Source organism: Grampus griseus (assembly GCF_964374135.1).
Source record: "Grampus griseus genome assembly, chromosome: 1".
NCBI classification, from domain to species: domain Eukaryota; kingdom Metazoa; phylum Chordata; class Mammalia; order Artiodactyla; family Delphinidae; genus Grampus; species Grampus griseus.
Window position 1 is genome coordinate 53,530,588 of NC_139017.1, and position 21,579 is coordinate 53,552,166.

General features: G+C 39.0%; 1 protein-coding gene and 1 pseudogene across 2 annotated transcripts in view; both read left to right on the plus strand.

Annotated features, from left to right (window-relative positions):
- LOC309822902 (uncharacterized protein) overlaps window positions 1–21,579 on the plus strand; it is a 181,655-nt gene that overhangs the window by 22,895 nt on the left and 137,181 nt on the right.
- Window positions 12,939–20,335, plus strand: LOC309828070 (putative dimethylaniline monooxygenase [N-oxide-forming] 6; annotated as a pseudogene). Its single transcript has 5 exons — window positions 12,939–13,035; window positions 14,594–14,686; window positions 16,635–16,829; window positions 18,816–18,888; window positions 19,993–20,335. The product of its transcript is annotated as a putative dimethylaniline monooxygenase [N-oxide-forming] 6 (transcript).

Here is a 21,579-nt window from a genome sequence, read left to right on the forward strand (position 1 = left end):
CTTTCCGCAACAGGAGGAAGGACCTTGAAATGGATTTCGGCAATTCAGCCATTCAGAGGTTTCCAGCTTCTGAAGCCAAGTAGCAGTTTTTAGCCAAATACTGAGACCAAAGTCAGCCTTCAGTGTATTTACCTACCAATCTTCTTCACTTCCTCTTTTCCTTCCTGTCTTCTTCCTCTTTATCTTCCTCTTCTTTCTTCTCTGTTACTATTCTTACTTCTTTTTTTCTTTCTCTAACTTCTTCATCTTCTCTCTTCCCCTTCCTTCTTCCTTTTTCCTTTTCCTTCAGCAGAAATGATTGGAGGCAGGAGTATTCACTTTGAAGGACCCTTGGATCTTCTGGGATGGTGTCCCACATGCTAACCCCAAACTGTCTTCCAAGAAGTGAGCATGCTCCCCTAGACACAACCATGCTACATGCTGTGATGAAGATGCTGAGTTAGATATGGTCCCTGTCTTCAGTCAGGTATAGTCTGGTATGTAACAGAGAACTGAAAAAAAAAAATCTAACTTTGCCTTGAGCAAGCAAAAACTTCTAATTTTTTGTAGAAATCCAGCCTCTGTGTTCTCAGTTGCCCAAGATTTTCAGAAATTGCTAGCATCTGCTATGTTAGAGTTTAATTAAAGTATTGCAGCTTAATTAATATTCAGAATAACCCTTTAACACAGGTCTTATCACCAGGGCTTCTCAGAAGTCAAGAGAAGCCTGAGACTTTTTTCTATCAGAACAATTTTTTAAATGAAGAAATGTCAAAAATATTATAAAAACTGTAATTTATTTTAAAAGTTTATATAGAACTAAAACTTTAAAGCAAAAGATATGACACAATATTACATATATATTCACAAGATAGTTATAGGTTTTATTACAAAAATAGGAATTCATAATACCCTAGCTGTACCCTAAGACACAGCTGCAAATTCAATGTTTTAAGATAGAAAACGTCTTTCAGTTCTACCATTGTGAATCTCATTTGTAGACAACATCAAAAGAATAAATGTGAGGTCCTTTATGAATATGAGTCTTCGGCCAAGTGGTCTCTCTGATGGCCCTTAGAAGTCAATAGTCCTCAACACAATCCAATGCAATGTCCCCCTTTTAATAGTAAGTATGTTACAATGCTCTATTTACAGTCCTGAAGTGAAATTTATAGACAATATAACCTACATACACATATAAAAAATATATCTTAACCACTGTAGCCCCATTGTAATGTTTAGGACCTCTTTGGGTTTTTTACCTACAAATACACAACCACTGGGTTTCAAAAGTTGCTTGAAATATTGGACAAATCATTGTCCAATGTCATAGGACTTTACAGGGTATCTAATGTCTAGTGCTCCCCAATCATGCAACAACAGAAACTGCCCCTGCAAATTTCAAAAATGTCCTAAATGGAGTGAAATCACCCCTAATAAGAATCATTATAAAATGGTTGAAAAATCTGAGTCTTAGAGATTATAATCCAGGATTACACACTCATCCAGAAAGGGCACAGTTCAAATCCAAAGCCACATCTCATGACAGCTAATCCAGTACATTTTTTTCAGAATGTCACAACTGCTCCTAATTTGGAATGGATTTCAAGGTGACATCTGACCTTATTGTGTCTGTCCAAGATCTGTTGATCTTTGAGACCCAGAAATCATGCATCACATAGTTCCCTTCAGTACAAATAATATACAAACCATAGTCCAACTTACCAACATTGATAAATGATATTAGTTCTGTATAACAAGCTCTTTGTGTTGACATCCAAAAGTGATGAGGAATGGTTCTAAATTCCTTTATTTGAACCATTTGTATAACCACTTCTAAATTTTCTAGGTTTACATATACCACTGCCTACTTGATATATTTTCTTGCATGTGGATAGGCATCTCAAACATGTAGTTTTAACTACTAAATTTCACTCTTCATTTTCCCCACCAACAACACACCCATGTATACCCCAAATTGCTTCTTCCTCAGCCTTACTCATTCTGGTAATAAGATGTCTAAATATTCAGTTTCTCAAGCCAAAAACCCAGGCATGATCCTTGATTCCTTTCTTTGTCTCAGGTATTAGTTTGCTAGGGCTGCCTAACATTTCAATTTCTATGTAGCAGCAAAGGTGATCTTTCTCAAACACAAATAGAATCTTGTCACCCCCAAGATTAAATCCCTACAATGGTGAGCCATTGCAATTAGAATAAAATTAAAGTCTCATCATGACCTACAAGATCCTGCTCTACCTTCAACCCCATCTGATAAATTTTTCCGCCCTTCTGTATTCCCACCAGACTGGCTTTCTTTCCGACTAAATTCATTCCCAACTGAGAACAGTTACATTTGCTGTCGCTCTGCTTGAAATGCTTTATCTCAAGATCTCTGCATACTGACATTTTCTTATGGTATTCAGATCTCAATTGACATAGGACAATCTCAGGAAAAAAAAAAAAACGCCTTTCCTGGCCACCCAATTTACATCAGCATAACCCTCTTTCAAACCATCCTGTTTTATTTCCTCCTTGACACTTCTTTTTTCTGAAATCATCTTATTCATTTTTTTTTTACTTGTTTCTTATCTATCTTCCTCTTTCTCACTCCCAGCTACAATATGAACATAAATCCCGCCTGTTTTATTCTCCACTGTATCCTCAGTGCCTTCACTGTGTCTGGTACTAGTGGATACTCTATAAATATTTATTAAATTAGTAAATACATTTGCATGTGTATTCACTACACTTCATAAAAACATGCATTTTAATACATTCTTAATATATATTTATTCAGTAAAATTATTTAACATGTTCCCTTCAAAGTCATTTTTATTCTGTAAAATAAATAGTATTGTTCATTACTCTCAAATTGTGATATATTCATTATATAAAATGATACATCCATTGGCATTTGGGTAGTGCAATAAAAATTTACTTTTATAGGTCTTAAATAAGTATTATAGTTACCTTTTATCAAGATGACTAGTATCAAAATTAACCTATCATAACAAATCATATCAATATTAAATGTTAAACTAAATAATATTAAATTAAGAAATATTATGTTTTTTAAGCAATTCTTTCTAATATCCAATCTATTGTTCTTGAAAAGAGGTTTAAAATAGGCCAGGTGATAGATCAGGTTAAGTCAAATTTGTACTCTGTATTTGATACATTCACATTTATAGAAGCAAATGGGAATACTTGAAGGACAAAGGAATCAGATTCTTAAAAACAAACCAGGATATTATTTATTTTGAAGCTGACTATTTGGGGGTTAATAGTCAACTAATGGAAAGAAACCCATGGTACTAATTCATGAGGCTAATCAACTTGCTGCATAAACTCCAGAGGTACATGGTTGCCCTTGTTCATTATTATTACCATTCCTATCCAGATAGCATTACCTTGTATTTTTAGGGCATCACAGTGGTCTCCAAGTGCATTCAGATTTACTTTTATCATCCTCTTTTCATGAACAGCATGTAAGCTTACCAGGACATTCTCCATGCCTATATTGCAGATGGGGAAATAAACATGCAAAGAGGTAGCGGTAGAGCCAGGGGTCTTCCAATCCCCTGGCAGGGTGCAGGTTAATTCTGTGACAAAGCACAAGAGGAAAGCAACTAGAATCTAGAAACCCAGTTCTCAGTTGACTGTTTTCTTGGGTTAAGAGAACACCATTTAACAAAGAAAGTTCTGAGTACCCTTTCTAATCTTGAGATGGTACCTCCATTGCTCAAACCTTTTCTTATAGGCTTTTTTGTACCTACTGTATTCACAACTGCTTTTCACAAGTCTCAGCTACCAGGCTTAGCTATGGAGGAAGGCCTGAAAATATACAGCTTACAAACTTAGAAACACAAGTTGGTCAGAATAATTGTCCATTTCTTCTTGCCAGAAGGATTAGTTGTAATACTATACCCCACATGGAAATGTATAGCCTCCTGCTTGTGGTGTAACTGTGTGGATATCTGGCAAATAGAGATTTCAACTCAAGAGAGAAAGTCCAAGGCACTCCCTGACATTGGGGAAAACTGTGGAGGCAATGAGGTTTGCTTTGAAGTACCAGGTTTTCCTTTCTGCTTTTGTGCTCCTTGGAATATTTGCCATGTTATTCAAATACCCACTGCTTTCATATTTCTCCTACTTTCACAGTAATCTCAATAAAGAATCTGTAATTCACTCTCATTAAGGATTACTGGAACCAGCTGAAAATATCACCTCTATTGGGGTGTATATTTCAACACCTCATTTAGATGAGTGGTACTTTAATTCTTGATGTATGGGACGCTAGGACCTCAACTGCAGGCTGGTGTGGAAGGCAACAAAGCCCAAAATCATGTAGGCTACAGGCTTGTGCAATTTACCTGCTCATCCTAGGGCCAGCACCACAGATATGTGGCCAGAGGTAAAAATTCCAGAGTCCAACTTGCCTTAACTAGCTGTTGATATCCAAGAGGAGGACAAGTTGGTGATTTCTTGGTCATAGCAATAATGAAGACAAGGCAGTGAATTTCTAGGTGGTAGCAATAGTCAAAGTCTTACAGATGGTTCCAAAGGACACTGTGATTCTATAGTGTCCACCTATTCAAGTAAGACTTGAGCCAGAAGCAGATGACATGAAAAGATCCAGCTCCTAAATGGAAAGGAGGGAATATTTCTAAGAACCAGACAGGCTATCAGAGTCCCAATAAAGTGGCCTGGAGATCAGAATAGGGCTTCACTTTTGATTTTAAAAACAAAGAGAAAAAGTCCAGTCATACAGAAAGGGTATGTTATTCCAGGGTTCTCAAGAAGCATATGCCAAGACAGGACTAAATGAACATGGATTTTATCAAGAGAAAACTGTGAAAGATAACAGGGAAGAAACTGGAAGGCAGGGAGAGCTGTCACACAGGGAAGCAAGTCTGGGCCAAGCAAAGGAAAGAGGGGAAGAGGGTTGGGTGAAGCATCCTAGGCCGTAGATTAGCCTAAGAAAAGTTTGGCAAGGCCAGGCCATAGGAGAATTACAGATTCAAAGTTGGGTATCAGAGGAGCCCTGTGTCTACAAGGAATGGACTTGCTGAGTATCCCTGCCACACTCAGTCACTGGCTGGGAGCAGCCCAATAAATATGGCCTCAGTTCCAAGGCAGCGAGCAGTGATCAGCTTGAGTCCTTGATCAGTTATGCTTCCTACAGTTGGAGATCTGTTCATTCTTGTGACTGCCAGAAGGTGTCAGCCCTGTAGGATTTACAGAAGGTCTTGGTGAGGGACCAGGTAAAGACTTTACCAATATTAGTAAACCAAGACTCATTCTAGACCCTGCAGGTGGCCATGTGCACCTTCCACCTTGGAAGTGAATTGGCCCAGGGATTGGGGGCAGCAAAACCAACAGACTGAAAATTCTCTGTGCAGGTAAACAGGTGCTTCTGTGTAAAGGCGCAACTGGCGATTATTAATCCTCTTTTCCCAAGCTTATGTAAATTGAGGAAAGGCTGACCCAGACCCAGAGACTTCAAATAAGAAAATTATAACTTGAAATTTTTCCAGCAAGATAATGGTAAACTCTTATCTAAACTTCACTGTGTCACTTACATCCTTCCAACACTAATCCTGTCCGGTGTTTTATGTGGTTCTGCCAACCTCTCCTCTTTTTTTTAAATTTATTTATTTATTTATTTTTGGCTGTGTTGGGTCTTCGTTGCTGCGTGCAGGCTTTCTCTAGTTGTGGCGAGTGGGGTCTACTTTTCGTTGCGGTGCACGAGCCTCTCATTGTGGTGGCTTCTCTTGTTGTGGAACACAAGCTCTAGGTGCACGGGCTTTAGAGCACAGGCTCAGTAGTTGTGGCACACAGGCTTAGTTGCTCTGCGGCATGTGGGATCTTCCCAGACCAGGGCTTGAATCCGTGTCCACTGCATTGGCAGGCAGATTCTCAACCACTGCACCACCAAGGAAGCCCATCCCCAACCTCTTCTTAATCAGTAGTCTTCTGGAAGAACACCAAATACTATTAGTTGCAACACTACTAGTTGCCCCAACTAATAGTGGAAGCAACATAATCTGCTTATTTCTCAGACTGTTACTCTACTGTAAATAGTATTCCAATGCCAGTGTTTGTGGAACACAAGCTCTAGGTGCACGGGCTTTAGAGCACAGGCTCAGTAGTTGTGGCACACAGGCTTAGTTGCTCTGCGGCATGTGGGATCTTCCCAGACCAGGGCTTGAATCCGTGTCCACTGCATTGGCAGGCAGATTCTCAACCACTGCACCACCAAGGAAGCCCATCCCCAACCTCTTCTTAATCAGTAGTCTTCTGGAAGAACACCAAATACTATTAGTTGCAACACTACTAGTTGCCCCAACTAATAGTGGAAGCAACATAATCTGCTTATTTCTCAGACTGTTACTCTACTGTAAATAGTATTCCAATGCCAGTGTTTGTGGAACACAAGCTCTAGGTGCACGGGCTTTAGAGCACAGGCTCAGTAGTTGTGGCACACAGGCTTAGTTGCTCTGCGGCATGTGGGATCTTCCCAGACCAGGGCTTGAATCCGTGTCCACTGCATTGGCAGGCAGATTCTCAACCACTGCACCACCAAGGAAGCCCATCCCCAACCTCTTCTTAATCAGTAGTCTTCTGGAAGAACACCAAATACTATTAGTTGCAACACTACTAGTTGCCCCAACTAATAGTGGAAGCAACATAATCTGCTTATTTCTCAGACTGTTACTCTACTGTAAATAGTATTCCAATGCCAGTGTTTTCAACTCCAAAATAATTATATTTTCTAGTCCAAAGGTTTTAATAAAAATGATAATAGTAAGGAACAAATAGAATTTATGCTTTCCACCAATAATTATTGAGTACTTATTATGTGCAAGGGCTATACTAAGCCCTGGGGACTCAACAGTAAATTAGATAGAAATTATCTCTACTCTTAAGAAGATTACATTCTACTGGAGGAAAACAGTCAATAAACAAATATACAAATTAATAAAAATAAAATATCTTGTATCTATATGAGATGATGGATATTAACTAAACTTATTGTGATAATCATTTCACAATATTTGTAAGTCAAATCATTATGCTGTACATCTTAAACTTATATAGTACTGTATGTCAATTATATCCCAATAAGACTAGGAAGAAATCCAAAAAAAAATTTCATGTCGTAGAATAATAGAAAATAGAGAATAAAGGCCTAAAATGCATCTAGTCCAGTCCTCTAGCTTCAGACCAAAGTGACCCCCAAATTATGGAAGGTTGGTGGTTACCAACCCCAACCCCATTTGAATCCTAGGTGTGTCTTTTTCTTAGCTACTGCAACTATATTCTTCAAGCATATCCGCCCAAGACCTGATGGATTTCTAGTCAATTCTTTGGTACTCTAAAGTCCCAGTTTCCCCAGTAATATCTCTGTAGAGATTCATTCCAGTGTGGAAACTCAGCTGCAAATACATCTATTTTCTCCCAGTAGAATCACAGTCTGACTCAACAGAATGCACCTTTTTGGGCATCTTCACTGCTTATTCCCACCCCACGTTTGCCTTTACCTACTCATTTTCTCATTTACTCCCTCTCTTATATTCGCCCCTCCCCCTCACCTTGCGCGGACTCACATTCACGCCACTAGTTACATAGACTCAAAATTTCACCTCATTTTCCTCTTCTTCCTAGAATCCCCATCTGCAGTGTAAGAATAGATCTTATAAAGTCCACCTTCTATGTGTCTTCTACCTGCCCCCACCTTTTTAATTGTATCTTTATTGTGGAGCACTTGTAGGCTCACAGCAAAATGGAGAAAAATGCACAGAAATTTCCGATATATTCCCTATCCCCACACATGCATAACCTTCCCATTATCAACATCCCTGACCAGAGTGGTACATTTATTACAATCGATGGACCTACACTGACATATCATCACCCAAGATCCGTAATTTACATTATGGTTAATTCTTGGTATTGTACATTCTGTGGGTTTGGGCAAATGTATAATGACTTGTATCCACCATTATAGTATCATACAGAATAGTTTCACTGCCCTAAAATTCCTCTGTGCTCTGCCTATTCCTCCCACTCTCCCTATAACCCTTAGCAACCACTGATCTTTTTACTGTCTACATAGTTTTGCCTTTTCCAGAGTGTCATACAGTTGGAATCTTATAGTATGGAACCTTTTCGGACTGGCTTCTTTCATTAAGATTCCTCCACGTCTTTTCATAGCTTGACAGCTCATTTCTTTTGAGCACTGAATAATATTCCATTATCTGGATGTACCATTGTTTATTTATACATTCACCTACTGAAGAACATCTTGGTTGCCTCCAAATTTGGGCAATTATGAATAAAGCTGCTATAAACATCCATTTGCATGTTTATGTGTGGACGTAAGTTTTCAATTCCTTTGGGTAAATACCAAGAAGCACGACTGCTGGATCGTATGTTAAGTATGTTTAGCTTTGGCAGAAACTGCCAAATTGTTTTCCAAAGTACGTACACCATTTTGCATTCCTCTCCTCACCTTTTAACTCCTACTGCCAACAAGCTAGATCCAACTACTGTTATTTCCTAAACTATTGAAATGGACCTCTAACTGGCCAGCTAGACTAGTTTCCCTGTCACAGTATATACCCTGTACACCACTGCCAGGTTACCTTTCTGGGATGAGCCCCTAAACACATTACTCCTACTCAAAATCCTTCACCACTTCTTCCTTCCTCCATTTTAATCACATGCAGGGTGTCTCCCAATATAGCTCAACCTGCTTTCCTAGTCTTACTTGCAACCACGTTCCAAATTAACTAGATTATTTACAGTTTGATCTCTGAATAGATCCATCTTGATGCCTATAGCTATAGTTATTTTCCTGCTTGGAGTCTAAGCATCTTTCAAACCCGTCTTAAATCTAAACTCTTTCCTCCTGGGTCAGACTTCGTACCTGCTGAGGTTAACTCTGATTATGTGTCTAATGGCAACAAAGAAAGGGTAGATTGGGGTAGAGAATAGAGAATAGTCATCCTGTTGCAAAGTTATTACAGCATCTTTAAGCATCCTCATATATGGGAGGTAGGCTGCTTCCACCATAAGAGAGGCTTAGAGTGACTCAAAAGTTCAAGATTCTCAGGTTTATTGAAAGACTTGCTGAGGCTGGGGACTCCACTTATGTTTTAATTCTGAAGCCTGCAAAAGTTAAATTTGTTCTGAATTTCAACAAAGTTAGCCCCGAAGAATAAGAGATCCTTTTAGGGTCACCACAGAAGCTCTGCCTCTCTGACCATGCATTGAGCTGAGAGTCTAAAGACCGGAGCCTGTCATTTTCTTTCTTAAGCACTTCAGTGTGCTCAGAGTAGCCATCCCTCCCCATGACCTTTCAGTCATCTTTGTTGCCACACAGGTAAGTGCAACAGCCACTTGTTCCTCCAAGGCACTTGCTTTAGTACGTACTTCCCCACAATCAAACATAGGTGATAATATGGTTAGTTGTGATACCACCATTTTCCATGGATCACTGCATCCCAATTCACAATTGTCAAGGGGCTCAGCACTGCATTCAAGTTCAGGGAGATGACCAAACCAACTCCCAAATCTCATTTTTGAGTGTCCATTTCCTTGGACCATTACTGGCACCAACTTTTGTATCAGTCAGTATCCAGTCAGAAAATAGAAACATCACCACTTATTTTAACATAGAGAATGTAATATTAAAAATTGTTGGTGAGGGCTTCCCTGGTGGTGCAGTGGTTGAGAGTCCGCCTGCCAATGCAGGGGACGCGGGTTCGTGTCCCAGTCCGGGAAGATCCCACATGCCACGGAGCAGCTGGGCCCGTGAGCCATGGCCGCTGGGCCTGCGCGTCGGGAGCCTGTGCTCCGCAAACGGGAGAGGCCACAACAGTGAGAGGCCCGCGTACCGCAAAAAAAAAAAAAAAAAAATTGTTGGTAAGATATCAGAAACCCTAAAGGACAAAAAGAGAACACAGAATATCATAGAGGTAGCAACTGCCGAAGAAGCTACCACCTCCAGGCCTGAAGAGACAAAGGGGAGAGACTGGGATTATTGGAATTGAGAAGCTTAAAGGGAACTTGCAGAGCTGAGATGGTACCTCTGAGGAGGCTGCCAGCTGGCTGGTGTTGGTCTCTTTGAAGCAGCATAAATAAATTGGTTCTAGGAGTGTTAGAACAACTGTAACCCGGACCTAGCTATGGCACCAGCATCGCTGCCAAGCAGAAGACATAATGCTGCAGCAGTGCTGACAGGAACAGGAAGCAAACAGAAAGGAGCAAGCCCCTTCTTTTCCAGGTTCTAGACCCCCCCCAAACAAGGAGCCAGCTGGCAAAGGAGAATGATGTTTGCAGAGTCCCAGGCCCAGCTTCATACAGCAGAGCATGAAAGAACAGGTTTGAGGAAAAGACAACCTACTGAATGGGAAAAAATGTTTGCAAATGATATGACTAGTAGGGGATTAATATCCAACATATATAAACAGTTCATACAACTCAACATCAAAAAAACAAACAACCTGATTAAAAAATGGGCAGAAGAACTGAATAGACATTTTTCCAAAGGGGAAATGCAGATGGCCAACAGACACATGAAAAGATTCTCAACATTGCTAATCATCAGGGAAATGCAAATCAAAACCACAATGAGATATCACCTCACATTTGTCAGAATGGCTATCATCAAAAAGAACACAAATAGCAAATGTTGATGGGGATACAGAGAAAAGGGAACCCTCATACACTGTTGGTGGGAATGTACATTGTTGCAACCACTGTGAAAAACAGTATGGAGGCTTCTAAAAAAACTAAAAATAGAACTACCATATGACCTAGCAATTCCACTCCTGGATATATAGCCCAAAAAAACAAAAACACTAATTCAAAAAGATACATGCACCCCAATATTCATAGCCAAATTATTTACAATTGCCAGGACATGGAAGCAACCTAAATGTCCATCAACAGATGAATGGATAAAGAAGCTGTGATACATATATAATGGAATACTACTCAGTCATAAAAAAGGACAAAATTTTACCACTTGCAGCAACATGGATAGAGGACATTATGCTAAGTGAAACAAGTCATAAAGAGAAAGATAATTACTGTACGATATCGCTTATATGTGGAATCTAAAAAGTATAACTACTAGTGAATATAACATAAAAGAAGCAGACTCACAGATATAGGGAATAAACTAGTGGTTACCAGTGAGGGGGAGGGGCAATATAGTGGTGGGGGAGTGAGAGGTACAGACTATTGCATGTAAGATAGGCTCAAGGATGTATTGTACAACATGGGGAATATAGCCAATATTTTTTAATAACTGTAAATGGAAAGTAACATTTAAAAGTTGTACAAAAATTTTTAAAAATAAAATTTTTTTAGAAGAACCTGTTTGAGGTCAAGAGAAAATAATAATCAATCAGCCAGCATTCTTTAAACCCATCTCAAATACCACTTCCCCCATAAAGGCTCTCTTAATTTACCCCTATATAAATGTGTGTTCTCTCTCATTTGAATCCATATAGTAACTTGGTTTCCTTTTGGTGTCACTTATATTTTTCCCTGCACTAGAGTTATGCCTGCACTTGTCTTAATCTCTCCCCTCTCCACCATCCTTCTCCTCCATACACAAACACACACATGTTAGAGATCTGTGAATGCTGGAACAATAACCATTTCTCTCCACATCCCCTGTGACTTTTCAATAACTAGTTGTGTTTACTCACTGCTGAATCCCCAGTGCCTACAACTGGACCTGGCACATAGTAGGTATACATATTTTAATGAAAGACTAAGTAAGTTAGTAAATGAATTTAACTGAACTGAATATCAGTCTAGGCAAATCAGGCTTGGATGACACTAGGGGCTTTTGAATATAGGAACACCTTGGTTAAACGGTATGTCACTTGAGGAAATAAAAGAAAATGTCTTCTTTGTGGAGTGATTGGCCTAATTTCAAACTTAGGAAACTTCTCAGCTTCTAATTCACTGCATTCCCCCACTTCTCCCCCTGACCATATCAGAAGGGAGATGTACGCCAAAATCTCATGGACTTAAGTGGATCCAAATCCTGAAGCCAATTTCATATAACAAAATAAATAGAGAGAATGTATTTTGCAACCAGTACAAAAAACAAACAAACAAACGCATCTGGCATAGACTTGTCTGAAAAGTTAAGCATAGAATATTACATTCAAAACCAAAGAAGAATGGCTCCAAGCATTCCTGTGGAAAGAGATGAAGTCTGTTCCAAATCCCATGATACCAAAGAGTACTTCTGGCAGATGAATTTAATCACTGTTCTGTGTTACTAATAAGAAAACACTTAGAAAGGGGTCATCAAGTTAAATCAACATTTACTTATAGATCTCCTACTGAATACCCAACCCTCTACTGGGTGTTGAGGAAAATAAAATTTAAAGTACACATGATGGTCCATGATAGGAAATATGAAATCTGTCTAACAGAGATAAGAATTAACACTCATGAGACAATGAGCTTCGGGCTTCCCTGCTGGTGCAGTGGTTGAGAGTCCGCCTGCCGATGCAGGGGACACGGGTTCCTGCCCCGGTCCGGGAAGATCCCACATGCCACGGAGCGGCTGGGCCCGTGAGCCATGGCCACTGAGCCTGCACGTCCGGAGCCTGGGCTCCACAACGGCAGAGGCCACAACAGTGAGAGGCCCGTGTACCACAATAAAAAGAAGAAAAATAAATAAATAAAATAAAATAAAATAAAATACAGAAACCACAACGAAAAAAATCTAAAAAAATAAAAATTTAATTTCATGACCCCCCCCCAAAAAAAGAAAGATTATAGAACTTTACAACAAGACAGCCCTAGGTGACTGTGAACTAAATAAACAAGTGCCTTGAGATTTAGATGAGGCTGGACTACTAGAATATTAGCAAGTCAAAAGAAACTTCCTACAGGGATAGCACTTAGCTGAGACTTGAAAGATGTTCTCAGACAAGAAAAGTACAGAACCATTATGTGACACAACTCCAGAGAGTGGCGTTCTCAACAGTGCAGAACACAACAGTGTGCCAGTATCAGGTAGGAAAAAGGGGTTGCTGGTCACCCTTCTAGATAGGGGTGACCAGCAATCCATGAAAGGCACAGAAGAAGGCAATGAACATGGTGTATCCAGAAATCTGTGAGTCAACTAGTGCAGCCAGATCAGAACATTTATTTGAAGAAGCATTAGATGATAGATCAATAAGATGCAAAGTCAGACTCTGGGTTATCCACAAGAGGGGAATGTCTCTTTTCCATAAAGTCACTGTGCATAAGCAGAATTATACTCAAAAACCCTGTGGAGATGTAAACATATACAAATATTCTAAACTTTAGCCCTCTCCATACACCCCACCCCTTCCTTACTTTCTAAGAAAAGTTGCTTGGTACGTTGCATGATCAGAGAGGAATTTTTGAAAAATGTGTTACATAAGCTTTCATCTTGCAAGTCCTGTTAGGCAGAAGGTAATCCAGAAGAGAGAAACCTGATAATTCTGAACTCTTCACAGTGTGCTTTTTCTGTAAAATGAAAACCAAATGGAGTTTAAATACTAGCACGCTGAATGTGAGCATGTCTTAGGTTTAATGTACTCCAATACAGGACCTCATGACCTCTAAAGATTTTATTGTTGCTGTAATAAGAGGTTGCTCAACAAGCCATGTACAATAGGTCAGTATCACTTGGATTGCAAAGGGGAAAATAATAGAACCAGAACTATCTGAACTTTTGTTTCACTCATTCATTCATTTATTCATTCAGAAAATAAATATTTGAGTTCATTATGCATCGGGTACTATGTTAGGCATAGCTACATATAAGAAGTACAGCAGGCAGACAGTATTCTAAGAGAGAGAAAAGAGAAAAAAGAAGTATTAGAGAGAGAAGTATTAGCAGAGAGAAAAGAAGTATTAGAATAATCATAATATAAATGAATAGGACAGAGTATGATTAGGGCAGTAAAGACAATTAGAGCTTGGTGGAATGACTTCCAATTGGTGGGAGGGAAGACGAGCAAAGACATGAGAAGGGAGACAGCTTTTAAGCTGGACATTGAGGGTATATCTAGACAAGCAAAAATAGGACTTGATAAGCAGAGATGGAATATCAAAGACCACCAAGGCAGACTGCTAAAATGCATGCACAATAGTCTTGAATTAGCCTCTGACCTTGCCCTCAAGTGCCTTATGTTCTAGTGGGGATGATGGGAGATGGACACAGTTATAACCCAAGACACAGTGATAATGTGCCCCAGAGCTGCTTGGCATCTAGGTCTAGGACAAGCTCTCTCATCCAGAGGCAGAGTCTGAGCTTAATTTCCTCCTTACTGGCTCAAACCACCCACATATTGAAATAATGAAAATGTGAGCTCTCTGGAGCAATTGTCTGTTGTTATATAATACTTCTGTTTTCCTTTGTTTGGAGAACATCCTTTTAGGGAAAATTCCAAGGAGCTGTAGGGCACGTACTCTTCTCTCCTCATGTTACAATTGGCTGGAGTCCAGGAACGAAAGAGCAGGGATTCATTAAGGATGGAAATATTTTGAGGTCTTATCACCTTTGTTTCCCGGAGCAGAATCTTACATGTTTTTTAACCAGTCTGCAACCCGCAGCTCAGCCCTCCTTTCAGTGGGCAGCTGAGAAAGCTCCTTCTCACAACCATCAACAGAAGTTACCAGCTACGCGTGAACGGTACAGACTCAAACATGAGAACCTTCCAAGCGTGAGCCTTCACTCTTTTTCTGACCTTAGCAGAAATTTCCAAGTGAGGTTTTAAAAAATTTTAAATCTCTGAGCTTCACCATTATGAGAAATACAGCAACCATGAGTAGAGGATGCTTTTGTCATGTAAGAGGAAACAGTGAGGCCTGAGGCAGCCTATCAGAGACACAATCCTTTCATTTGGGGTTGTTGGGCTGGAGGGAAATAGATGTCTTGAATCCAGGAGCAATATAACATTCCATACTTTTCCTTCATTTCATGAAAGTTCCTTCAGAATATGGGGAAAGAGAGGCTGCCAGCTTTTAGATGTACTTTCAAGGCAGCACATTGTGTGAATTTTTATCCTGTTCTTGAAACAGAGAGGAAATGTTTATTTTGAAGTTAGCCTTCAACTGCTCCTCAAAAGAAACCACTTTTCAGTTACACAGAGGTTTTTGGGTTCTTTTTAGCATCTTTATTGGAGTATAATTGCTTTACAGTGGTGTGTTAGTTTCTGCTGTATCACAAAGTGAATCAGCTATACATATACATATATCCCCATATCCCCTCCGTCCCACCCTCCCTATCCCACCCCTCTAGGTGGTCACAAAGCACCAAGCTGATCTCCCTGTGCTATGCAGCTGCTTCCCACTAGCTATCTATTGTACATTTGTCCATGCCACTCTTTCACTCCATCCCAGCTTACCCTTCCCCCTCCCTGTGTCCTCAAGTCTATTCTCTACATCTGCGACTGTATTCCTGTCCTGCCCCTAGGTTCTTAAGAATTTTTTTTTTTTTTTTAGATTCCATATATGTGCGTTAGCATACCGTATTTGTTTTCCTCTTTCTGACTTACTTCGCTCTCTATGACAGACTCTAGGTCCATCCACCTCACTACAAATAACTCAATTTCGTTTCTTTTTATGGCTAATATTCCATTGTATATACATACGAAACCTTCTTTATCCATTCATCTGTCGATGGACATTTAGACTGTGTCCATGTCTTGGCTATTGTAAATAGCACTACAATGAACGTTGGGGTGCATGTATCTTTTCAAATTAGCATTTTCATCTTTTCTGGATATGTGCCCAGGAGTGGGATTGCTGGATCATATGGTAACTCTGTTTTTAGTTTTTTAAGGAAACTCCATACTGTTTTCCAGAGTGGCTGTACCAATTTATACTCCCAGCAACAGTATAGAAGGATTCCCTTTTCTCCACACCCTCTCCAGCATTTATTATTTATAGAATTTTTTTATTGAAGTATAGTTGATTTACAATGTTTCAGGTATACAGCAAAGTGATTCAGTTAAATATATACATATTCTTTTTCAGATTCTTTTACGTTATAGGTTATTACAAAATACTGAATATAGTTCCCTGTGCTACACAGTAGGTCTTTATTGTTTATCTATTTTATATATAGTAATGTGTATCTGTTAGTCCCAAATTATTATTTGTAGACTTTTTGATGATGGCCATTCTGACTGGTATGAGGGGGTACCTCATCGTAGTTTTGATTTGCATTTCTCTAATAATTAGCAATGCTGAACATCTTTTCATGTGCTTGTTCGCCATCTGTATGTCAGACAGATATTCCTAAAGATTGTTACTAGCAACAGGAAAGGACTTTCCCAAAAGAAGAAAGTTTAGTTGTCTTCATGCTGACGATTAACTGCTTACCCTGAAATTTGTTCAGTGCTATGGGCTGTTGCAAATATTTTTTGGAAATGAGGTACTTTAGAGCAAGGGCTTTTTTTGTTGTTGTTTCTCCATAGCACCCTGAGGAAAGAGCCTGTGTTCAATGACGAACCACCATCCCACATGCTATGTGGCACTGTGTCCATCAAGCCCAGTGTGAAGGAGTTCAGAGACCTCAGCCATGTTTGAGGATGGGACAATGTTTGAGGGCATTGACGTTGTCATCTTTGCAACAGGTTATGGGTATGCCTACCCCTTCCTTGATGACTCCATCATCAAAAGCAGAAACAATGAGGTCACCTTGTTTAAAGGCATCTTCCCCTTGCTGATGGAGAAGCCAACCTTGGCTGTGATTGACCTTGTCCGGTCCCTTGGGTCTGCCATCCCTACAGCTGACCTGCAGACCCACTGGACAGTTAAAGTGTTTGCAAGTAAGTGGACCATTTTGTCTTTCATTCATTTAGTCAACAAATATTTACTGAGCACATACTATACACCAAGCACTGTGCTAGGTGCTAGGGATATAAAGGGAATAAGATACACATGATGCTTGACCTCACAGAGCTTAAAATAAGGTGAGGGGAATGCTGCAATAGGGAAAGTTCTACAGTGTTCTGGTGAGGGGAGTTGGGTAGTGAGTTATTCCACAAAAACGGAACAGCATGAGGAAAGATATAAAGGTAAAGTACAGCATGGAGTGTGTGAGGAACCAGAAACATTTTGGTGTAAGGAAATATAAAGCAGAGGCAGGAAGCAGCAAGAAATAGAGGAAGGAACCAGAGCATGGAGGGCCTTATAACCTGTGTTAAAGAGCTTAGACTTCTCATAGGGGAATTGGTAGGACTTTGCAAGGCTATAAAGGCAAGAGAAGGACAGCAGTGGATCACTGCAATGTCAAGGTACATTGCAAAGGTTGAAAGGACCCTGGTGGGTGTCAGGACATGCTGGAGGCATTACCGATGTCAACTGTGTCAGAATAACAGTGTTGGGCCACTCCTACTCTGTTGATAATCTTCTCCCCCTTCCTCCCCCTGGACCCCATGGGTTTCAGGGACTACAAGTATGTTTGTGTGGGCAAATCAAGGATATGAGGAGAAAGGCAATATCTCAAATATCAATTTAATTTACTCCAATCATATTGATCACCACTATTATTGAAAGTATCCTTTTACTCAAGGGTTTGAGAATCTTGGCCAATATAGGTGTACCTTACCTAACATACCGTCCATAAAAACTTAGACTACAAGTAATGAAGAAAAAGTTAAAATCATAGAGTATATGTGTATGTTTTCTTAAAATGTTGTGCATAAGTAAGCTTCTATTTCAAATGTACCATGAAAGATTGTTATTTTAAAAAACCCATTATGCTTTGTTGTAGAGCAGAAACTAACACACCATTGTAAAGCAATTATACCCCAATAAAGATGTTAAAAAATAAATAAATAAATAAAAAATAAAAAACCCATTATGAAATCTTTTGTAAGGGTGCTCACTTATAAAATGATTCTATTGTCTTTTTCTCTTGAAAAGCAAAACAGTGCCAAGCATCTGAGGTTTTATGGAAAAATCAGACATAGTTCATAAACCCAAGAAATGTACATAAAACAATGGGCATCATTTATTCATCCAGCAAATATTTACTGAGCACCTGCTATGTGCCAGGTTCTGTCTTGGCACTTAAGATACAACATCAAACAAAATGACCAAAATTCTGGTCCCTTACTTTCTAGCAGGGGCACAGCAAGTATCTGACCACAGGGTACCAGCAGGCTGAGATGAGATGCTAATAATGACTGGGAAGTATTCATGGGAATGCCATAACTTCTCCTGCCATTATTACAAAGGCAAATGAGCTACAGTTAGCAATTAAAAGAGGCCTCCACTAATATAGTGAAATTTATTAAAAAAATAAAAATTTTCTGCTGCCCCTTAAAACATCTTCCTTGGCTGCAGGCTGATGCTGGAAAACCCAGGTTTCCTTCCATTGTCCAATTTTAATTGCCATAGACCTTAGATTGAATTATTTTACCAGACTATTTCTTGAGAGAATTCTTAGTAAGAGGATGCAGAAAGAAATGATGAAACTGATAAGGTATTATATGCATGAGGCATGTTGAGGATTGACCCTCCATAATGTCATCAGAAATGTAAGATAGGATGACTTGAAGCTAAAAATTTTTCCACTGTCACTATTTCATTGTAGGCCAGCTTTGCCATTCCCAGAGCAGGTTCATTGGCTTCTCAGATCTTTGTTTCCGTGAATTGTTACTCTGCTAAACATACTAAAGATAGCTCCTCTTGATACAAAATCTTTTAGGGACATAGTTCATAAACACTGAATGAAATTAATCATGTATAATTACATATTTCTGATTTCTTTGTCTTTTTCAATATTTCTGTCTTCATTTCTTTTTTAGACTCATGCACCCTGCCAACTACAAATGAAATGATGGATGATATTAGTGAGAAAATGGGGAAGAAACTCAAATGGTAAGAGATGGTACTTGCTAATAAACAAATCCTAAAATTTGCCTATATGTGTAGGAAAACATTAATAGATTCTATAATCTTTTCACTAGTCAAAGTTCACATTTTTTAAACACTTGCTATAATCAAGCAGTATTCGATGGGCAAATAATTGTCATTGCACTTCTCCTGTGTAACTCTAGAGCACAGGTTCTCAGATGGGTGATTTTGCAACCCAGGGGATATTTGGCAAAATTTGGCAACATTTTTGGTCATTGCAAGTGAAGAGGGCATGCTACTAGCATCTAATGGGTCGAAACCAGGGATGCTGCTAAATATCCTACAGTGCAGAGAACAGTCCACCTAAACAAAGAATTATCCATCTCAAAATGACAATAGTGCTGAGGATGAGAAATGACTCTGACTCTTTCCCCAACAGCTCCTTTCCCACCAGCCATGCGTCTGTCAGCAAACTAGCTAGCTGGAAACTGAGCAGTGGCAGTGATGTAACAAGAAAACCAAATGAAGAATTAAATTGAGTTCACCTGCCCTTGTATTTTCTACTTATTACCCTTTATGTTAGAGGCCAATAGGAATAATGAGGAGGAAAAAGAGCAGCCTCAATGTCAATCTTATTGCTTAAATAAGGGTTTCTAAAAGCAAATGAGATCACACTCCAACTAAACGTATGAAACAATTTATATTAGTAAATTGTAACAATATTAAAACTATACATAAACCCAATTTTAAACACATTGATATGAAAATCTAACATTAGGGGAGATCCTAAGCAATGTCATATAAAGAATAATCATGTATCAAAGAGTAAACTAAGTTAATCAGTCACCTTGAGACCCTAGGGTCAGTTCACTCCAGGCTTCATGGCTAGAGACAAAAGTCCAAAATGACATCACACTTGAATAGAGGTTAGGAAGGAGAGGAAAAAAAAAAAGCTCACTTACAGTCAAAGAACAAATGATAAATTCTATGTTGTGGAAAAAGGGAGGAGTGGGGGTATTACTGGAGGTGCTGACTAAAATGTTACTTTTCTGAGAGTAAAAAGTAAGAAATTTGTGCTTCTGTTTACAACTGTGGCACTCATTCCAATGTGTTCTTTTCTTTCCCCAGGTTTGGCCAGAGCCAGACTTTGTAGACAGATTACATCACATACATGGATAAGTTGGGCTCCTTCATAGGGGCCAAGCCTAACATACCATGGCTCTTCCTGACTGATCCCCAGCTGGCCCTGGAGGTGCACTTTCGTCCTTGTAGCCCATACCAGCTTCGACTGATGGGACCAGGAAAGTGGGATGGAGCCAGAAATGCCATCCTGACCCAATGGGACAGGACAGTAAAGCCAACCAGAACAAGAGCTGTCAGTGAATCTAAGAGACCCCAACCGTTTTACAATTTGCTTAAAACACTTTTATTCCCAGTGCTTCGTTTGGCTGTTTTACTTGCATTTTATTAATGGGAAAGTTCTTTGGGTTTCAGAGTTCAGCCCAGAAGTTCAATTGCAAATATGCATATACAGATATTAAATTTCATAGCTGCTCTTTCCCTTCCTGCAGACTTAAAATGAATCCTAGCCCATTTGACTAAAGTCTAAATAAAATGGATAATAGCATCTCTCTTTAGATAAGAATCTAAATTGGCAAGTTTGGAGATACTCAAGATAAGGTAAAAGATGGGGCGATAAATGGGAGTGAGCACAGATTTGCTGGCTGAACAAAGTTTAATCAACTTTTTAACGTGTGTTTTGTCATGGGGAGAATTTACATCACAACAATGTTGAGTCTTCTAACCCATGACACAGTATAGTTCTCCATTTATTTCGATCTCCTTTCTCTCAGTAGTGTTTTGTAGTTTTTAGTGTCTTACCCATCTTATGTCAGATTTGTCCTAAGTATTACATATTTTTGAATATTATAAATAGTAGTTTAATTTTGTTTAATTTCTTATTGTTTATTGCTAACAAGTGCACTTATTTGTTCTAGGAACTTTATGTAGATTCCATATTTTCTATATAGACAATCATGTTGTCTGAAAATACAGTTTACTTCTCCCATTAAATTTGAATGTATGATATTTCTTTTTCTTGCCTTATTGCACTGGCTAGAAACTCCAGTATTTTGGATAGAAATGGGGAGATCAGACATCCCTTCCTGACCTTAGGATTAAGGCATTCAGTCTTTTACCATTAAGTATGTTATTAGCTCTAGATTTTTCATAAATGCCCTTCATTAAGTTGAATAACATTCCTTGTATTCCTAGTTTGCTGACAATTTTCATCAGAATGGATGTTGTCTTTTTTCAGCTGTTTTCTGCATCTATTGAGATGATCTTATGTTTAATTTTTAGTTTATAAATATGGTGAATTCCACTGACTATTAAACCAATCTTGCTTTCCTGAAATAAAACCCACTTGATCATGATATATTATCCATTTTTTATGCAGCAGAATTATATTTGGTAACATTTGTGAGGGATATTAATCTGTCTTTAATTTTTATAATATTTTTGTCTGGTTTTGGTAACAGTGTAAGGATGGCCTCATAGAATGGGTTGGGGAGTATTCTGTCCTCTTTAATCTTCTGGCAGAGTTGTATATAATTGGAATTACTGCTTTCTTAAATATTTGATAGAATTCACCAGTGAAGCCATGTTTAACCTGAAGTTCTTTGTAGGAAAAATTTTAAACTACAAATTTGTGTT